Source organism: Neovison vison, chromosome 8 (genome assembly GCF_020171115.1).
Source record: "Neovison vison isolate M4711 chromosome 8, ASM_NN_V1, whole genome shotgun sequence".
In the NCBI taxonomy this organism is placed as follows: domain Eukaryota; kingdom Metazoa; phylum Chordata; class Mammalia; order Carnivora; family Mustelidae; genus Neogale; species Neogale vison.
The window spans coordinates 119,438,124-119,458,883 of record NC_058098.1 but is presented as its reverse complement, the minus strand read 5'-3'; the positions used below and the strand labels follow the sequence as shown (position 1 = coordinate 119,458,883).

General features: G+C 43.4%; 1 protein-coding gene across 1 annotated transcript in view; it reads right to left on the bottom strand.

Moving 5' to 3' along the window:
- CAPN14 (calpain 14) overlaps positions 1-5,462 on the bottom strand; it is a 35,420-nt gene extending 29,958 nt beyond the window's left edge. The window contains exon 1 of the mRNA XM_044262527.1: positions 5,430-5,462. The gene's annotated coding sequence lies outside the window, so the exon portion shown is untranslated. The remainder of the gene's footprint in view (positions 1-5,429) is intronic.
- Between the last annotated feature and the right edge of the window lie 15,298 nt (positions 5,463-20,760).

Here is a 20,760-nt window from a genome sequence, read left to right as displayed (position 1 = left end):
GATCTGTCTGTCAAATAAATAAAAATCTTAAAAAAAAAAAAAAAAAAAGAAAGAAAGAAAAGGTATTCCAAGGGTCTCCAATCTTTGGTGACAGGCAGAGATCACTGTAAAAGGAGCTGCCCAGAAAGAACAATCCTGAATCTGACCTAGCGCTCCATTGCCCATTGTTCAATTGTGTAAACCGGGTAGGAGGATCCTGGGTAAGATCACCCCCTTCCCCCCGGAATGCTCAGTCCTGGACTTGAGGAGTGGTAGCTTTGCATATTAGGTTATGATTTACAGTATTCTAAAAACACCAAGCTGTGTAGTTCGAAACTAAGGCAAAACTTTGGGGACAGTACGCTAATCAAAAACATCTTTTAGGAAGACAACGTGGCCATGAATATTAAAGCTAAACATATATACAGTCTATGACACAACAATCCCTGGGCATCACCCAACAGAAATGCTTAAATTTAAGCCCCCAAAGACCTATGACAACGGTATTCGTAACAGCGTTATTCAAATGAGGCCTGGACTGAGAAACAACCCGCATGCCCATGAACACGGATAAATGGTATTTGGGCTACATTCACACAACAGAATACCATATAGCACTGAGACTGAACAAATAGGAACTACTTGCTACAATGGGGATGAAATTTGCAAACACTAGTACGGAGTGAAAAAAATCCAGGCACAGAGACCCTATGACAACATTTATGTAACTTCCAAAAACAGAAAAAAAAGCAAAACCAATCTATGTGTTAGAAATCAGTTTACTGGGGCGCCTGGGTGGCTCAGTGGGTTAAGCCGCTGCCTTTGGCTCAGGTCATGATCTCAGGGTCCTGGGATCGAGCCCCGCATCGGGCTCTCTGCTCAGCGGGGAGCCTGCTTCCTCCTCTCTTTCTGCCTGCCTCTCTGTCTACTTGTGATCTCTCTCTGTCAAATAAATAAATAAAATCTTTAAAAAAAAAAAAGAAATCAGTTTACTGCTTACCCTTGGAGTGGACACATTTATAACAAAGCCAATTACACCACTAATATATGAGTCTATTCTATTCCTTTCTATTGATTGTTTTGATGGTCAGGAGAGAGATTTACAGGGAGATTGAAAAGTGGTAGATTCAACTCATGGAAACAAGGCTTTATTGAGTGCCTCCCCATGGGCCAGGCATCACCCTTGATGATAGGTGTATAGGATGAATTAGTTTCTGGCCACAAGGAAATCACAGACCAGTGGCCAGGCTCCCACTCTAGAGAGGGCCTTCTTCGCTTCACGGCAAGGTGCTCACTCCACGTAATGATTGCTACCCACCAGTCTAAGAATCCTCATTCTAAAAGTCAAAGACACCCTCTCAAGGAGAATCCCCCAGTCGAAAAACCTAGGTCTACTTCACCAGCTCAAGGTTAGGATCACTGTTCCAGCCCTAAACTCTTGTAGACTATACCTGGCATTTCTGGAACAACAATGTTTAACCCATATCCAAGCTACCTCCCACGCAAACCACAAAAAGGATTATGAGCTGAGCTGAGAGCTGCCCGCCTTCTTCCAGAATCATCCAGAGCCCCAGTAAGGGACTTCTTGTGTCCAGAGACCAGCAAATGGCTCCAAACATGGTGAGTTCTGGAGTTTTAGTCTAAATGAGCCCTAGTGCCATAAGGATGCCATAATGATAACCACTATGTGAGAGATGGAGGGAGGAAAAAGACCCTTTTAGGGTCCTGGTTGGGTCCGAAAATCAAACTGACGAAGACAGATTAAAAGGAGAAAAGCACACAAATTTTATTGAATTTTTACATGGGAGCCTTTATAAGGGGGGGAAGACCCAAAGTGACCAGAGCTGGAGGCTTTCGTACCTTTTAGACAAAGAAACAATAATCTGTGAGTAATTGACATGACAAAGGAATCTGGGCCAGGCTCAACTAGAACTAAGCATTCCTCGTCTTCCGTAACTAAGAAAAGAGTTTCCTTAACTAGGACAAGAACAAGGAAGGTCAGGGTTATTTTCATGAGGTTTGTTTGCAGATTCCTTTAGTGCCTTCTCTGAGCCTATGAAGAGTATGTCTCCAATAAAAGGAGAATTTATTTCCTGCCTTAGGCAGAAAAGAGGGAACTTTTTCTGTGTGTACCACTTCTCAAGTCCCTTCAGCTCAAAATAATTTTTATATCAAGGAGGCATATTTTGGGGTGATGTATTCTGGTTTCCTTCAGGAACGATTTGCCTCTTACAGAATGGGAACATCATCACTGGTGTTTCCTCATCTGATTTCACAGAAGCCAAAACAGCCTCACCGTCTATCAGCACCCAGAGAACAGCCTGCCTCCCAGAACATCAGGATCCCACAAAAGGCTCCAGACAAGAACCAGCTACCTCCAGACCGCTTCTAACATCAAGGAGGTTCAGAAAAACCCTGGAATGGCCTGAGTGCTAGGAAATGACAGCACCTAGGGACATCAGTCACTCCACAAAATAACCACCGATAACAATCAAAGCTGGAGGAAACTCAGAGCTCCCCTAGGCCCAAAGAACCCTTGATTTTAATGATGAGACTGAGGCCAAAGGGCCAGAAATCTGTTCCTTAAAATCACTCAGATTAGGGACTGCAAAGTTGAGAACAAAATTCAGGTCTCCAGAACTCCAGGGCTCTTTCCATATACACTCTGACCTGCAACGTTCAAACCAGGAGAGGCAACTACCTCTTTCTCATCATCTGAACCCAAACACTCCGGTGGCCCACAGGGGCTCTGGGCTAAACCGAACCCACCTTTGAAGCTAAAGAAATTTACCTGCACTGAAGATCTTGTTTCTTTAAGCAAATGGACAGGCTCTCATCCCTGTGCAACCAGAAGCTGCCAGAGACCAACCTTTTATCTGAGCCTTTCTAAGCACAGGTGCTTGGCTGGGAGTCTGGGTTCCTGGCTCCTCCAGCCTCGGCTTCTTCCCACTGTGTGTTGCCTGGAAGGGAGGGGAGCACCCAGGGCTTTGTGATGCTATTGCCTAAATCCAATTATTTTCTTAGAAAACCAGCATTGTTTCAGTAATGCCTTGGCAGAGAGAGTTAGTCATCTTCCCACTTCCAGATAAGGGAGGTATCTGGAGATATTACTTAGAACATTATTTCGTTACAGGAAATAACGCAGTGTTTATATTCTTCTGTGGTCTTTGCCACCCTGAAGGATGTTCTCGGCTAAGAAGGAACCCAGCAATTCCTCTGTGTTGTCGAGAGATCTCCCTTTCCTTTCCCAACCCTACTTTCTGAATCCCCCATTTCAGTCCATTTTGTCTTCTTGTCTTTGGCTGCTCAGGGCTAGAAATGACCTCTGTTGGTGGTTTCCTTACATTCCACCCTGGCACTCACATGCTGACTCTTTGGTGGGTGTTCTTGGCTCTCCCAGGAACTTTCAGAACCCCCACATGGCTTGTGCAGAGCTCTCATTCACCTGACTCCACGTTCATAATCCTTGGGTCTCCAGGACATGGATCGGGGCCTGGCATCCAATAGGTTCTTAACACCGTCAGTGCAATGAACAAGTCCCTTACTTCCGGAACTTTGTCTTCCTCTTCCTTCCTACTGGCTTCTCTGCAGTGGCCTTTGCTCTGACTCTAACCTCTCACACCTTGATCTTTTTGTGCAATTATCTATCACCCCACTCATTTTATAAGTATGGATAAGGAAAATAATAATGGTAGTCAAAGCTGTGATGACTGAATGTGTGCATCTCCCCAGAAAGTGACATGTTGAAGCCCCAGCCCCTTGGTGTAGCTGTATTTGTATTAAATGAGGAAACAAGTAAGGTCGTACTGACCTGTACCCTATGGGATCCTCGTGCTTCTAAGAAGAGGCAGCAGAGATACTGGTCTCTGTGTGTGTGTATGTGCATGTGTGTGTGCGCACATGCACAGAGAAAAGGCCATGTGCAGGTACAGTGAGAGGGCAACTGTCCCCATGCCAGGAGGAGAGCTCTCACCAGAAACTGAGCCTGCCAGACCTTGAACTGGGACCATGAGAAAATAAATTTCTGTTGCAGAAGCCCCCAATCTATGTTTTTTTCTTAGGGCATTCTGAGCAGAGTAAGACAATAGCCAACATCCCAACGTACACCGCGCCCTTGTGACATGCCCGGTACAATGCTGGTACACAGCACTCAGCATCTCACCAAATCTCCACGACTCTGTGAGGAGGTACTATTATCCCCATTTCACAAACATGGAAGTGAGGCACAGAGTGGTAACCCCACCAAGATTCCCATAGCTGGTAAACGGCAGAGTGGAACTCAGTCCTGGATGTATCATATTCCACGAGCTTTTTGTCATATCCATCAAGAAACCATGTTTCTCTGCCAAATCCAAAGTCAAGTCCAAAGCTTTCCTCCTGAGTTCAAAGCTGTTTGAATCCTTGGCCCACCTGGTGTTTATTTTATTTTATTTTATTTTTTTAAGATTTTCTATTTATTTATTTGACAGACAGAGATCACAAGTAGGCAGAGGCAGGCAGACAGAGAGAAGGGAAGCAGGCTCCCCGCTGAACAGAGAGCCCGATGCGGGGCCCCATCCCAGGACCCCGAGACCACCACCCGAGCCGAAGGCAGAGGCTTAACCCACTGAGCCACCCAGGTGCCCCCCACCTGGTGTTTAAACGGCCAACACCCTCACACTCTTTGGTCTGAGGGTGTTGTGCGGAGAGCAGGAGTAGTGGATTTAGAAATCAAAAGATTTCTGATTTTAGAAATCAAAAGAAATCAAAAGATCCTGTTTGGTTAAGAAAACATCAATGTTCTCTTCTGAAAAATCAGCACAATAATTCATCCTTCTTAATAATACATCAAGGGTGCCTGGGTGGCTCCAGTCATTAGGTATCTGCCTTTAGCTTGGATCATGATTCCAGGGTCCTGGGATCGAGCCCCTGATTGGGCTCCCTGCTCCATGGGAAGTCTGCTTCTCCCTCTCCCGCTCCCCCTGCTCGTGTTCCCTCTCTCTGTGTGTCTCTGTCAAATAAGTAAATAAAAAAATCTTTGAAAAAAATACTAATACATCCGGTCGCAAATACGAAAATGTTCTGTAAAAACCGCAGGGATCTAAGTGTATACAAAGGACCGCTGTTATGACTGATCTCTAAGTCACGTGTCACGTGTAACTTTTTCACTATTACCCCTCCACCCCGGCACTGATCTTTTCTCTCTCACACCGGCCATTGTTTCAAGAACTTCTGGCCGGGGCTGCTTCTCAACCTTGGGTCTCCTGCTCCACGCCTGGTACAGAGCCGGGGCTGACTCTCCATCAGAGTTGTTTTTGTCAGGTCATCACTGGGCTTGTCACAAACTGTGTGGAAGAGGGCGAGGCCCAATGGCCGTTTCCTCCTTTGACCCTCCTGTGAGTTATTGTTTCGGGTGAAGGAAACAAGGCCAGGGAGGCTCACTGGCCTCTCACACGAGCGCTATGACTTACAGTTATTCAGAAGTCAGATGACCTTTCCTCATCTGGGGGTGAGTCCTTCTATCTTTGCACGGCACGGGCAGTCCTTGACCCAGGAGTGGGTTGTAAACCAAAAGCGGGTTAACACGTTTGTGATTTGGGACCAGGAGTCCATTTTCCAGTAGAAACAAGGCTTGAGGAGTGCTAAAGTCCCCCAGGAGAGCTCTGGTGGCTTCTGCAAGGTCTGCAGCAGCAGGACCTGAGCGCTTGCCAAGTTCTGGGTCCTACCAGAAAATCCAAGGGGGAAAGGAGTGCCTCCTTAACTTTGCAAGGCAGCAGAATATTGGAGAAGGAGCGCAGACACGAGAGTTAAGAAATGTGGGTTCAGGTCCAAGTTCTGCTGCTGACTCTGAAGCTGGGCAAGTCACCTCCTCTCTCTGCAACTGAGTTACATAAAACGAGGAAGTGGTACCCCACCACCTCTCAGCCTTTTGTTAGAACATTCTATGACTCTGCTTGGGACCTGCCTTGAGCAAACATTCAAAGGAAAACAAGTTTGTCTCTGGCACCTTTTTACCCCACTCCATGGACTCTCCAAAGTGCCCTGCACAAACTTAAGTTCTCTCTCCAAAGTGGCTCCTTCCTTTTCCTCCAAGAAAAATTCTCATTCCTCCACCAGGAAACAATCGGATGGAACAGGTTTTCATAAATGTGTGAAGAGCTCACACCTCCTTAACCTTGCTGTAAGGATTTGCATTTTTTTTTTTTAATAGGGAGCTTCTTATCCAGACAAATTCCTGACTGTCAGAATTTCAGGCAGTGAAATAATCAGTGAAAAAGTCTGGTTGAGAATGAAGTTAAGGCCCCAAGTACAGTAAATGTAACAGCTCACAAATGTTCGTTCATGCTCACACGGGTCACTTCTGTTGTTTAATTCAACTCACATTTAAAAAACAAGTAAAACTATTATGTTTTTACACAACTATAAATGAGGAAAACTACTAAAATACATACGGACAAGCTCTAACCATTTCTTGCATTGATTCCCTTCCGTGCAGATATAAGAGTAAGACAAGAAAATCATGAGGCATCACAGCTCAGGCGAAGTTATTGCTGGCAGCCCTCTAGATGAGAATTCAAGGTCTGGGTAGTTACGACAGCTCCAAAGCTTCACGAAATCAATTGACAGGCTGTCCTATTCTCTGACGTTTTTCTTGCTCGATTTTTGTTCAGTTGGTTACATGTTTTCAAAACTAGGATCAAATAAGGTAAAGAGAAGGGATTTGATTTGTGAGTAGAAGAAAGGGCCCCATCAAGTTCAGAAGAATGGAAGGAAAGATTGATGCTTCCATATATAACTTTTAAGCATTAGAAATTTCTCCAAAAACCAAGATTATAAAAAGAGACTTTGTGGGCTAATTCCTCTCCAAGACTCCAGTAAATTCTCAGGCCTAAGTTCCTAATTTCTCTATATTCAAAATATTTTCAGAATGTCATAGGAAAATATCCTTTAAGAAATTAACTACAGGGAAAAAAAAAAAAAAAAGAAATTCACTACAGGAGCACCTGGGTGATTCAGTCATTAGGCATCTGTCTTCGGCTCAGGTCATGATCCCAGCACCCTGGGATTGAGCCCCGCATCAAGTTCCCTGCTTTGCCGGAAGCCTGCTTCACCCTCTCCCACTTCCCCTGCTTGTATTCACTCTCTCACTGTCTCTCTCTCTGTCTCAAATAAATAAATAAAGTCTTTAAAAAAAAACAAATTAATGGGGGGGGTGGGAGGTTGGGGTACCAGGTGGTGGGTATTATAGAGGGCACGGCTTGCATGGAGCACTGGGTGTGGTGAAAAAATAATGAATACTATTTTTCTGAAAATAAATAAATTGGAAAAAAAACCAAATTAATTCACTACAAAGTTTGGAAATAAAAAAGACAAGCTTGTTTGTTTTCAATAGGAGAGTGTTTTCCTAAATTATCAGAGAACTCAGCAGAATTTCAAGGGCACTTATTTCTAACTCATAACCCAAGTGAACTTGAATTGACAAGATTTGTTGTCCTTGGGAAGGGCTTGGGGGTGCCCCAGAAACCATGCAGATCAGGGAGCCGGGCCAGAAAGGTCTGGGAGGGTGAAGAATTATAGAAATACACTAGGTTAAGCACCAGGAAGGCAGGCAGCATCGGAGATGGCCTAAAACAGCCATGATTACCTGGCTACAGAGCACAGATAGGTTCCTAGAAAGGTGGCAGAAGCACATCTGGTAACTGTCTAATTGGAAAGCAGGTCCGGGGCAGGGAGCACCTTCATGGTATTAGGATGCAAGGAGACTGATCCTAGAAAGGTGAATAAGAAAAGTTGTTGAAACAGACTTCAAGAACCCACAAACAACAACAACAACCACCACAACAAAACACTTAATTGGGACCTAGCTATTTCCCCAGTCTTGGGGCAGAATTGGTCACTGAATCTTGGGTGGAAAGCAATCCCATGGAAGCAGAAGCAAGAACCCTCTTCTATCAGCCTCCATTCTGGTTATATCTTCACAACCCCTCTTCTCTAATCTAGTAGGGGTCCAGGCGAGCCGGTTTCTATAGCTCTTGGAGTCATACTGGGGCAATACTTAAGATACATACGTGGGGAGTATATGTTGGCATTTTCTATAGTAAGTTTGTGAAACACATTCATCCAGCACTCCTGTCTCTTTCTTTTTCATGTGATTTCTTCCAAGACCTTTGGAAAGAATCTGATAAACGAATTCATGAAAAGATGGCTAATAATCGTTGATTTGTCAAGTGCCCATGATTCGATTACAAAATACAGACCTTGATTGGGGCATCTAGCTGGCACAGTCAGTTAAGCACCTGACTCTTGGCTTTGGCTCAAGAGGTGATCTCAGGGTTGTAAGATCAAGCCCCATGTCAGGCTCTGAGCTCCGAATAGAGTCTGCTTAAGACTCTCTCTTTTCCCATTCCTCTGCCCCTCCCCTCCCCATACTCGATTGCTTTCTCCCTCTCTCTCCAATAAATAAATCTTTAAAAAATAAACACACAGTACAGACCTTGAAGCATAGACCTTCATCTATTATCAATAAGCCACTGAGGGAGATCCCTTTCACATGATGGGCCTCCCTAGCCCACCCAGAAATCACACAATTATGAAACTACTGACTACTCCTCCAAAGAAAGACTGTCCAAAGGCAGGAAATTTTATTTATTTATTTATTTGACAGAGAGAGAGAGAGAGCACAAGCAGGGGGAGAGGCAGGCCAAGGGAGAGGGAGAAGCAGGTCCCCTGCAGAGCAGTGGGCCCTACATGAGGCTCAATCCCAGGACCCCAGGATCATGACCTGAGCTGAAGGTAGACACTTAAATAACTGAGCCACCCAGGCGCCCCAAAGACAGAAAATTTTAAAAAGGTCTACAGCATGATTTGTTTTCATTTCTTTTTTTAGCTTTTAGTCTGGTTTCCTAACAAATAAAAATGTTGTCTAGGGGCACCTGGGTGGCTCAGTGGGTTAAGCCGCTGCCTTCGGCTCAGGTCATGATCTCAGGGTCCTGGGATCGAGTCCCGCATCAGACTCCCTGCTTGGCAGGGAGCCTGCTTCCCTCTCTCTCTGTCTATTGTGATCTCTGTCAAATAAATAAATAAAATTTAAAAAAAAATGTTGTCTAGACTTTTTTCTTTCAGTGTCTCATTATGTATACCTTGTTTTCTGCCTCAATACTTAATGGTGTTCTTGGCATTATTAAACTCGACCACATCAATACACAACTATGGAATGAATTTCAAACCCTTCTTCTCCCTGACCCTGACTTTGTTCCCATCATCCTTTTCCCCTGAGCATCTTACGATTTTATCTCTACTTATATATTTGTTTTGTCGCTTTTTCTTTTTTTTCTTTTGACTTATGACCTAGCCTATCCTTCTTGGCAGAAAGTTTGTTTGCCATTTTGATGCTCATGAGAGAGAAAAGTAACTGCTGGGGAAAACAGCACAGTTTCCATATTTCCTCCCAAGAGGTGGTGGCAAAGTTTCTGTTAGGGAGATAGTCCCCATGGTCAATAAACCATGGCTAATCCCAGGGGCACAAAAAATGAGTAAGACCGTTGCCTAACGCCCAAGAAAGAAGATCCAAGAAAGGAGGGGAAGAGCATCCCGAAGTCAGCAGCATCCCGGCCGGGCTGCCAATATGGCTGCTCCCATTCCTGAGAGTCTGGTCCTAAGTAACTATCTAAAGCAGGGTCTCTAGCACGCAGACTGCAGACTATGCAATTCCTAACCTTAGCAAGTATGTCTGTTTGCCATCCTCAACCTTGTGTCCTCAGAATAAGGGCTTTCTCTACATCCAGAAAACAATGGCTTTTAGGGAGTTGTGTGGGTGAAAGTCTTCCATGGGAACATGGCAGGGATTTGTGTTGAAACAGGTTGCCCTCCTACGGTTCCATGGAAGCGTTTGTGTGTGCCTTTCAAAACATGAACAAAATGAACATTTCTCCCACTGAAAAGCATCATTCTGAAAGGCTTCTGGAACGAGGCAGCATCCATGAAAACATCAGTTGCCTAGAGGGTCCTCATGTCTGGGTCTCCCCAGGGTGTGTTGCCTTCCACTTTGATCTGCCGCGCTGGAACGGTGACATTTGTGTCCTAGAAAGAGCTTACTTACCTTTGGAGCCAGATGAACCTGGAAGCTTGAACCTGACTCCATTTATAGTTTGTGTAACCGAACCCAAGTTCATCTGTTGGACACACGGCGGAAACAATCACTGGGACCTGGAGCAGCAGAAAGGAAAGAGATTGTTCGAGAGGCAGCCAAATGCAGAGACAGAAAAGCAATGCCTCAAATCTGCCCCAGTCAGGCAATCTTAAAGGCAAATGAGAAAGTCCTGGGTAAAAAGTTACAGCTGGGCTTATTAGTCCCATAACCCCTTCGGATACCAGTTTCAGGCGGATAGCTTGAGAACTAACTTACCTCTGAGGGTCTCACTCTAACCCTCTACAACATAGTAATCACACATACTGGGAAGATTAGTGGGAGAATTTGACCAATATTGTGTTCAATGAATACAACATATTTCGTTCAGGGGCCAGGACATAATCGGCACTCAAAACATTTTGTTAAAGTAATGATTATGATTAGTCCATATGATTGGATTCAGTGCTCACAGAAAGGTCTTTGAGGACCCCCTTAACCTCCGGGACTGAGTGTCTGCCCTCTACAGGACATCCAGGGAATGCCTGGGCTGGAGTGAGGAATGGTCACGATTATCCGCTTGCAGACAGACAGTAATTGAAATCCGCAAGCGGGTCGTATCACAGTAGTAGACTGATTGTTTTTGGCTCACCCTAGATCCATAGTGTTTTCCCTCCCATGTGATAGTCCTTCAAGGATAGCTTTAAAACTTTTAGATCCCTAAATGCTTCACAATACAATATAAGGACTCCCTCCCTCACTGTTAGACGTGCCACATCAGGCCACATCTGGGGTATACTATTTCAGCTTGAGACCCTACACTTTGTAAAAACTCTAGCACATCCCCTGCTCTGCTGCATGTTAGGGACTAAGTTTCAGTTTCTCTCTTGATTCTTTGAACTGTCGTCGTGAAAACGACATGAGTCATCTGTGCGAAAACACCTAGCCTCGTGCCTGCAATGTGTCAGGCTCTTGGCGAACACCGACCGTCATCATTTCCTATGTTTGTCTTCAGGCAGTTAGAACCTTATAGTTATTTTTGGCAGCTCTCTCTCAGCGTCGACTCACATTGGGTTTTCCATAAATTAAATCTCGTGTCTCTTTAACATCTGAATTCTCTCCCATCCTGGGAGAGGATATCCCATCCTTTAAGAAGATACTGAGAAGTGCTTCAGTATTCTGGTAGCTGTCACTAGATAACTCCCCAAGGTCCTCCTGTGGTCTCATTCCCACTAATGCACCACAAGCTACCCAGGCTTCTAAACGAGAACACTCGGATTACATAACATGGACATGTAACTAGGTATGTAGGATTCTCTATATACACAAATACATGTATATTCTATTTGAGAGGATGCTATCCTCTAGATGGTCTGTTTCAGTAGAATATGTTTTATCTGACAAAAAAGAAAAAAGTTTTGATAAAGGTCACAACTCTCAAGCCAAGGGAGCATAGAAAGAAGAATCTACATAGGTATCTAGGAATTGGGAGCAAAACAAGAATATTCTTTCTTTAAATTTTCAATATTGTCCTGAAAATCCAAAATATGAAATATAATTATAAACTAAAATAGCATTAATGAAGAGGAAGAACACAGTTGCATGATCCTCATATAACTAGAAAACCTAAGAATAAACTAAAATTATTTTATTAATGAGTATTAAGTAAAACAACTATACTTAAGACTAATTTTTTTAAAGTAATGGCATTCCTATATGTAACAATAAGCAGTCAGAAGTTACCATGATAGAATTAGCTCATCCAGAGTAACAATAAAAATATAAATTAACAGAATAATCTTAAAGGAAGCATTTTGACCTGTTTGATGGAAACTACAAACAGTTTATAGAAATAGAGAAGATATTTGGGTAAATGGGAAGTCACCCTATCTTGGATGGAAAGAGTAAATACCAAGAAAGTGTTCAAGCTCTTAAAATCAATCCCTGGCTTTCATGAGATTCTAATGAAAACAAAATAAAACTAATGTTTCCATTTTGCAGAGGAGTGAAGAGAACAGAGAAGGTAATTGACAAAATTTCTTTAAAATTACTCTAGATAAAGAAACACATGAGAGATTAATGTCCTTATTGTAAATAAGGAGTTCTTTTCCAAACAATGAGAAAAACATTAAATGTTTTTAGAAAAATGAAGGATAAAGAAAAATAGACAATTATGGAAGAAATACACATGGTTAATAAACAAGAAAAATTTCAAGCTTTTTTGTTATAATGCATCTACAATTTTAAAAAATGAAATATCATTGCCCACTTCCCACATTGGTGAATACTTTTAATTAATTACATGCAGTGTTACAGGGTGGAAAAAAACCATAGGAACTCTGGTATCATTATGATAGGGATATAAATTGATGTAACTCTTTCAAAAAGCAATTTGGTGATAAGTACCAAAAGCATTAATAATGTTCCCAATAATTCCATTTATATAAAATATATTCAGTAAATAAAACCATGGATGAAGACATATATACAAAAATACTCATCTTTCATCGATGATCACTAAAACAAAACAGATAACTTTGAAATAGAGCTTTTATTACTGTTGACAGCAATTCTGCAAATGATTTCTATGTCCACCATTGACTAATTCAATTAATGAAATTTCCATGTAGTTGAATATTAGCATTCATTCCAACTTAAACAGTTGGCTAGCTTTCTAGGATATGTAAAATACTCATGGTATGAGGTTGCCTGGGGACAACAGCCTAGTTGCTTTACGCAAAAGAGAGAGAGTAAGAGAGAGGGGGAAGAAAATGAAGGCCAGAGGAAAGAGAAGATCTAAGAAATTTAAAGATCACGTAAGTAAGGGAGGGGGAGAATATTCTTACCAGATATTAAAATGTATCATAAAATCATAGTGATTTTAATGGCATGTTGTTAAAAATAGACAAATCAGTTACTGCAACAGAACATATAATTCTGAAATAGGTTTTAGGTTCTTCAATCATTTGTACTAATCTATCTTTAAGAAAACTTGCCATGGAAAAGAGTTTGGAAAATTATTTACCGGAGAACTGCTCAAGCATTTGGAGTCATTCCATAACTTTGTGCAACAATAACAACAACAAAGATAAAGATGAATTAAAAAGTTACATAGAAAAACGTCCAACTACAGGACAATTTCGAGAAAAAAAAATTCTCAAGTTTCTGAGCAGACGAATTCCACGTTTAGTGTAGTAAGAGAAAGAATCATAAAGAATAAAATCAATAGCTTTTTCTGTTAAATTTCAGTATGTAAAAAAAAATCTATAATCAGAAAACAAAATCCAAACTAAATAAAATTTAAAAACATACAACTTTAGAATGGAGACAAAGCACGAGGTAGCAGCTGACTAAGTGACTTTTAAAGACATGAGCAGGCTATAATTGCCACTGTTGTCTGCTTTTGTGTTTAAAAAAAAAAAATCCTCTTCCTTATCAGGTTCCCTCTGCCCATGCACCTTTTGGGATGGTCATGGCCTTCTTGTCTTATAATCGTTGGCTGGCTGTAGAAAATTCACATTTCCAGTCTCTGCTCATCAAGAACGACTTCAGCTGTGAGTGAAGTTCACGGCAGGCCATAGCCATGAGATAGGGTCTTTTCCCCCCACTCTCAATTAGTCTCTACCCAACATGGGGCTTGAACTCACAACCCTGAGATCAAGCATTGCAGGCTCTAAGGACTGAGCCAGCTAGGTACCTCTGGGCAAGTGTTTTTTGTTTTTGTTTTTAATTTTATTTTAGTTTTTCAATATTCAAGTTTCATTGTTTATGCACCACACCCAGGACTCCATGCAAACGTGCGACCATTCCCCCACTCCCCAAAACTGTTTGTTTCTCAGAGTCCACAGTCTCTCATGGTTTGTCTCCCCCTTCAATTTCCCCCAACTCACTTCTCCTCTCCATCTCCCCATGTCCTGCATGCTATTTGTTATGCTCCACAAATAAGTGAAACCATATGATAATTGACTCTCTCTGCTTGACTTATTTCACTCAGCATAATCTCTTCCAGTCCCATCCATGTTGCTACAAAAGTTGGGTATTCGTCCTTTCTGATGGAGGCATAATACTCCACAGTGTATATGGACCACATTGTCTTTATCCATTCGTCTATTGAAGGGCATCTTGGTTCTTTCCACAGTTTGGCGACTGTGGCCGTTGCTGCTATGAACATTGGGGTACAGATGGCCCTTCTTTTCACTACATCAGTATCTTTGGGGTAAATACCCAGTAGTGCTATTGCAGGGCCATAGGGAAGCTTTATTTTTAATTTCTTGAGGAATCTCCACACTGTTTTCCAAAGTGGCTGCACCAACTTGTGTTCCCACCAACAGTGAAAGAGGGTTCTCCTTGCTCCACGTACTCTCCAACATTTGTTGTTTCCTGTCCTGTTAATTTTGGCCATTCTAACTGGTGTAAGGTGGTATCTCAATGTGGTTTTGATTTGGATTTCCCTGATGGCTAGTTTTTGAGAGATGAAAACCCAGCCTTCCTCCTCCAGGAGCTTCCAGTAGCTCCCCCTGCTGGGCAGACCGACAAAACTCACTACCTGGGAAAGATGCCTGGACTCCTCACTGTGAGCACACCAGGCTCCTTCCAGTTCTGGGATCTTGTGCTTTTGGAGTTTCACTGTTTTGTCACTTTCCTCACCCAACTGAGGTTGTCTAGCAGAATGGTGCAATCCAATACTGCTGGCAGGAAAGGCTCGATCTATCTGGGTGGGGACCAAAAACTTGCTTCTGTTTTGCTTTGATCAAGAAGCCCGAAGCCACTGGTGCTGCTCACGTCCAAGGAGCCCTGGGGTGAGCTCATGGGCTCCCAACGACATTCTCACGGCACCAGCCACCTACCTGCCCATTCCCCTCCTACCTGCTGCCTCAAGGGTTAAATCATTTTTTTAGAATTCTGGAGATTTTGGTAAGGTGCCTCACAGCTTTTGTGGATTGAGGGGAAAGTAGGAAGGTAGGAGGATAGCTAGCTCTGTAGAAGACGTCTGAGTGGGCAAAACTTTCAGCGTCTCTGTGCTTGAGTGTCCCTCCCCAGGAAACATCCTGTCTTGGCATCAGGATTGTTGTGAGGACCCTGTGTTGCAACAGTAATTCCCCCTCCTGCTGCACTTCCTCCCCTTCCCCAGAATCAGTCTGAGGCTGAAGGTGATGGTGGGGAGTTTTTCCAATCACAGCTCACATCCTACAAGTTTCATTTGTCTTGCCTTTGGGAGATGAGGGTCTTAGAGAGAAAACTGAGCCATGGGGGCTCCTCAAGCAGGCATTTTAATAAAACCAGACTTACACCATTGCCTCCATGGTGGGGGCTTTCTTCTTTGTGATGGTGGACTTTCTAGGTTAGCTCTGCTCCTGGTACACCACGGAATGAACCTAGGTTCCTGCCCATGAGAGCTGGCATGCAAAACAGACACATGTCCCAGCAACTACATAGATGTGGCAGTAATGGCATGACAGGGGAAAGCAGTTCCTAGACAACAGGACAACGGAACCTAGCCTGACCCTGTTTCTTCATCCCCTTTTCCTGTTTATCCACTTCTGGAGCACAATTTGCTAATCTCTTTATTTTTATGCCAGACTTCCCTGTCCTTATGTGTATTGAACTGTCATTCATTCAGGGGGAAGTGAGCTACTATTTACTGAGCGCTACAGATCTAGCCTATAATTACACCGCTAGCTAGCTAGCTAGATGTAAATGCATAAACACTGTATTCGGTCCCCAACTTATGCTATTTTATTCTATCTCCGCAAAGATTCTGAGGTCTGGTGTCACAGATGAGGATGTTATCATAAGATGGTTACATAGCTTAGACTGTTTCTCAATGATAGGTATTGGCTGACTCGATGCACTTACCTCTCCAACGGAGGCCAACAAAATGAGTCAACTATAGTTTCCCCAGGGGCCAGGCTGAGAGGGGCCTGGGTTCTGGGGTTGCAGAAGGGGTTCACATGAGACCCCCAGTGAACTCTCCTGACTCTGCCAGCCTCCCTGAACCAGGGCTCAAGCTTTTATTCCAAATTGCCTTTGCCTTTTCCATCTCTCTCCCTCTACTTCTGGCCAGACCTTGGTGATCTTGGTGAGGAAGGACAGAGAAAGAGGAAGAGAACAGAAAGTCCCCTGTTTCGTAGTGTCACTCCCAAGAGCCTATAGCAAATGCCACAAATTCTATTCTTTTGAGTCAGTGAGCCATCTTCGGTTTAGATACAAAAAAACTGAAAGAACTACCCCTGACCTATGTGCTCGCTTACTAAATAGCTCCAGAGCACAGGACAGGACACACACGGTGACTGAAAGTCACAGACATCCTCGGATGTAGAACGGTTACACCACGTGCTCTCAGTGGACAAGACACAGCCCTAAGCACACCCGTTGTCTCCTTTCATGCCGAACAATCCTGTTATACTCTCTCCATCCAGAGACCAGGGAGCTGGGGCTCGGAGGGTAAAGCCACTTTCCCAAGTTCACCCAGCCAGGATGTTGGAGGACCGGGATTCTGTGTTGCGGGGTATCTGACTGGGACCCTCCGTGAGCCAGCACGGAGCCAGAACATGGGAACCAGGTGCTGGGTTCGGGCAAGGCACCCGGCGGGAGAGAGGCGCCTGGAGGCCGGACAGGGCTGGAAAGCAATGCTGCTGACACAGCGCTGACTAGGAAAAACGGAGTTCCTGGGGACTGCGTGCGGCCAGTATACTGTTTGTTAAGTCCCGAAGCCCTGGGCCTCCACGATATGTTGCTCAGGCTTCCATACACATGTGCTAACATTAATTTAAAAAGCAAGGGATTCGAGCGCCATAAATTCCAGGTGGGATGGGAGAGGATTGGGGAGGAACGCATAGGTGGATGGAAATGATTGCTTGTTTTTCTACTCCTTGGGTTGGATGATGGGCTCACCATTACCTCATTTTAGACTGTGATAAGAAAAAAGAAAGAAAGAATACGATGAAAAAGCCAGACACAGGGGCGCCTGGGTGTCTCAGTTGGTGAAGCGTCGGACTCTTGGTCTCAGCTCAGGTCTTGATCTCAGGGTCCATACTGGGCACAGAGCCTACTTAAAAAAAAAGAAGAAGGGACGCCTGGGTGGCTCAGTTGGTTGGACGACTGCCTTCGGCTCAGGGCGTGATCCTGGAGTCCCGGGATCGAGTCCCGCATCGGGCTCCCAGCTCCATGGGGAGTCTGCTTCGCTCTCTGACCTTCTCCTCGCTAGTGCTCTCTCTCACTGTCTCTCTCTCTCTCAACTAAATAAATAAAATCTTTTAAAAAAAAAGAAGAAGAAGAAGAAGAAGAAGAAGAAGAAGAAGGAGAAAGAAAGAAAGAAAGAAAAAAGAGTCAAATACAAAGAGTTCATCTTGAACCACAGATTATGAAAAAAAAAATCTAATTTCGTGCATCAAAGGACCAGATTTTTTTTTTCAAAGGATAGGGGGAATTATAAATGAACAGCCAAGTATCCATTTTCACACTTAAGAAATAAAACATCATAAATATAGATGGAGCCTGGTGTAACCTCTCTCCAGTTCCATGTCCCCTTCTTGTCCCCAGAGGACACGGCTTTCCTGATTGTCTTACATTCCCTCACTTCTCTTTTAAAAACTTCAGCGCATCCAGGAACAGTGCAAGTGGTTTTTGCAAGATCTCAGACTTGAGAGAAGCGGCCTCAGGCTGCACGTTAGAGCCCCCGGCTGGCTTCATTTCTTCAGCGCTGTCTTGTCCTCCCTTGCTCTCTTTCCTTCATTTTCTCTTTTGCATCATATTTATTTCATTATATGAAGTTTATTGTGTAAGAAATTTATTTAATGATAGGAAGGCGGCAAAATGTTTCTATCCACCTTCTTGGTGGGGGGAAATTTGGTGGTTTATAACATTGGGCTGCCCCACACAGACAGCCAGCACGAACCTTCTGGTCCTGATCTCTCCAGTGCGTGTGTGGAGTTTCTCTAGATCACGCCTGGGCGGGGAGCCGCCGAGCGGAGGATGTGCACATTTCCCGCTTTGCCAGATAATGCCAAATGGTTTCCCAGAGTGTTTATGCCAATCTACACATCACACAGGGTGTGAAAATACCCATGGTGCCACGTCCTTGCTACCACTTGGTATCATCCAACATTTTTTTTATTTTTTGTCCACATCAGTGAGTGTCAAGTGTTATCAAATTGTGGCGTGCGTGGCGCTTCTCTAACTACTAATAAGGTCTTACATATCATAAATATCTTTTCCCTCTCTTTTTCTATTCAGTTGGGCACTGATGCTTACGCTTACCAATGCCGAATTTATTAATCTTTTCATTTACAGTTTACGCTTTCGGTGTTTTGCCAAAAGCATTCTTCCTGACCTTGTAGCCGTATCTACGGGATATCTATCGCAATTTTTCTGTATATCGGGTTTTCACATTGGCTGGCTCTTTTACGGTGTCTTTGTTCTATTGGTCTATCTCTGCACCAAAACCACACCATCTTAACCACTGCAACTTGATAATGACGCCCCTTAGGGCAAGCTCCCTTCACCTAGTTGTTTCTACTGGTGTTACTGTTTTCTCCTTCTCCCTCCCCTTCTTTCCTCTCTTCCTCCCCCCAGGTCCCCCTCCTCCTCTTCCTTCTTCTTCAATATCTTAGCTATTCTTGGAGTATTGTTAGAATCGCCTTGTTAACTTCCAGGGAAAATCCTATTCAGATTTTAATTTAAATCTTATCAATTATTGAATCTAGCAATTATGTTGTAAAAAATTCTCATCTTTGAGACCCAGAATCTCTCCATAATTAAACATGGTATGACTCTCCCACGGACTGAGAACTTCTTTAACATCTTTCCATTAAATTTCATCATTTTCTTGAGCATCTTTTGTTAGATTTATCCCTAAGGTTTTTTGTTTTTTGTAAACCATATCTTTAAAAAACTCCTTTTTATAACTATTGCTAGTATGTAGGAATGCTGAACTATTACTTGGTTCCTTTCCAAAGAACACTTCAGGACTGAGAGCCAGAGTTATATGTGTCAAGAGGCATTCCATAAATTTGACACTCGGGGCTGACATTCAGTGATACACAATACCACAGCTGTACTCGTTCCTAAAATATTAACATATTTCCATAATGGAATCCCCTGATTTCTTCCTTGACACTCTGGCCTTCCTGGCCTCTCCCCACAGACAGACCCAGACTTCCACAAGTTCCTCCCCAAGTTCCAGATACTACTACTGAGGTTTACGATCTTTTCTGATGTCTACAGGATATTCATGTCAACACTTTTGTAGGAGTAATTTTTGTGTCTTCTGGCATTTGTTTTCTATTGGCTTTTCTATTGGAATGTTTTCCTTTTTCTTACAGATGTACAGTCATTAATTATGTATTTTGGAAGCCGTTTTGTTGGCTTTATGTACTGTAATATCTTTTCCCTCTCTTTTGTATCTCTACCCCTAGCACAACATGGGGTCTTAGGCCCAATATCCTGGGATGGCAGGTGTTTGTTCTGATGGCTCCGTTTCCAGGCCATGTGAGCTGTTATTTCAAATGTTACCTCTTGTGCTCAGACGCCGGTGTTAACATAAACACCAAGGGTGAAATATGTATATATATTTTTTGAACGAGAGAGAGAATGTGCTTACACTCATGCGTGGTAGGGAAGGGGGCGAGGAAAAGGGAGAGAGAATCTTAAGTAGGCACCGCGCCCAGTGCAGAGCCTGACACGGGGCTTGATCTCATGATCCTGAGATCATGACCTGAGCTGAAACCAAGAGTTGGATGCTTAACCAACTGAGCCACCCAGGCGCCCAACACCAAAGGTGAATATTAATCCAAGTGGTTACTGCAGCAGGAGTGTGAAGAGCTCAGAAAGAAGCAATCAGTTCTGGGGTTGAAAGAGGAAGTCAAGAGTTCTGAGCTGTTTAAGTATGGAGATTCTAGCCAGCACCATGTCCAACAATCCCTACCCAAATCCCTGTATTTAACCCCATGGAGCTCCCACAGCTCTCTCCACCACCACGTTTCAGACTGAACACATCGTCTGTATTTATTTTCATCGTTATTCTTTTGTTGTGGAAGTATAATTAATATCCAGGGCTATAGCATTTTCAGGTGCACAATATAATGATTCCACAATTCGATACATTACTCAGAGCTCACCACGGGAAGTACAGTCACATGAAAAGTTGCTCCACATCACTAATCATGGAGAAACGCAAATCGAAACCACAATGAGCTACTACCTTACACCTGTTAGAATGGGTAGAATCAAAAGGCAAGAAATAACAAGTGTTGGTGAGGATGTGGAAAAAAGGGAACCCTCATGCACCATTGGTAGGAATGCAAACTGGTTCAGCCACTGTGGAAAACGGTATGGTGGGTCCTTGAAAAATTAAATATATATATATACCATATAATCCAGGAATTGAACACATCATCTTTAAATGCTAAATTTGCCCTCTTCCTGACTCCGCTGACTGGTGGACCAATATCCAACCATCTTGTCTCCTGCAGTAGAAAATTCAGAATTATTCCAGACTCTGCCTAACCTTCATTTCCTCTTTCTTATTGCTTACCAAGATCTGTCAGTTCTATGCCATAAAAAGCCTTGAATACCGCCTTTTCCCCATCCTAATCGTCGCTGTCTTGTAAATGTTTCAATAGTTTCCTAACCGTTCTCTTGGCTGCCAGCCCCTTTTGCCTCTCCAGCCCCTCCCT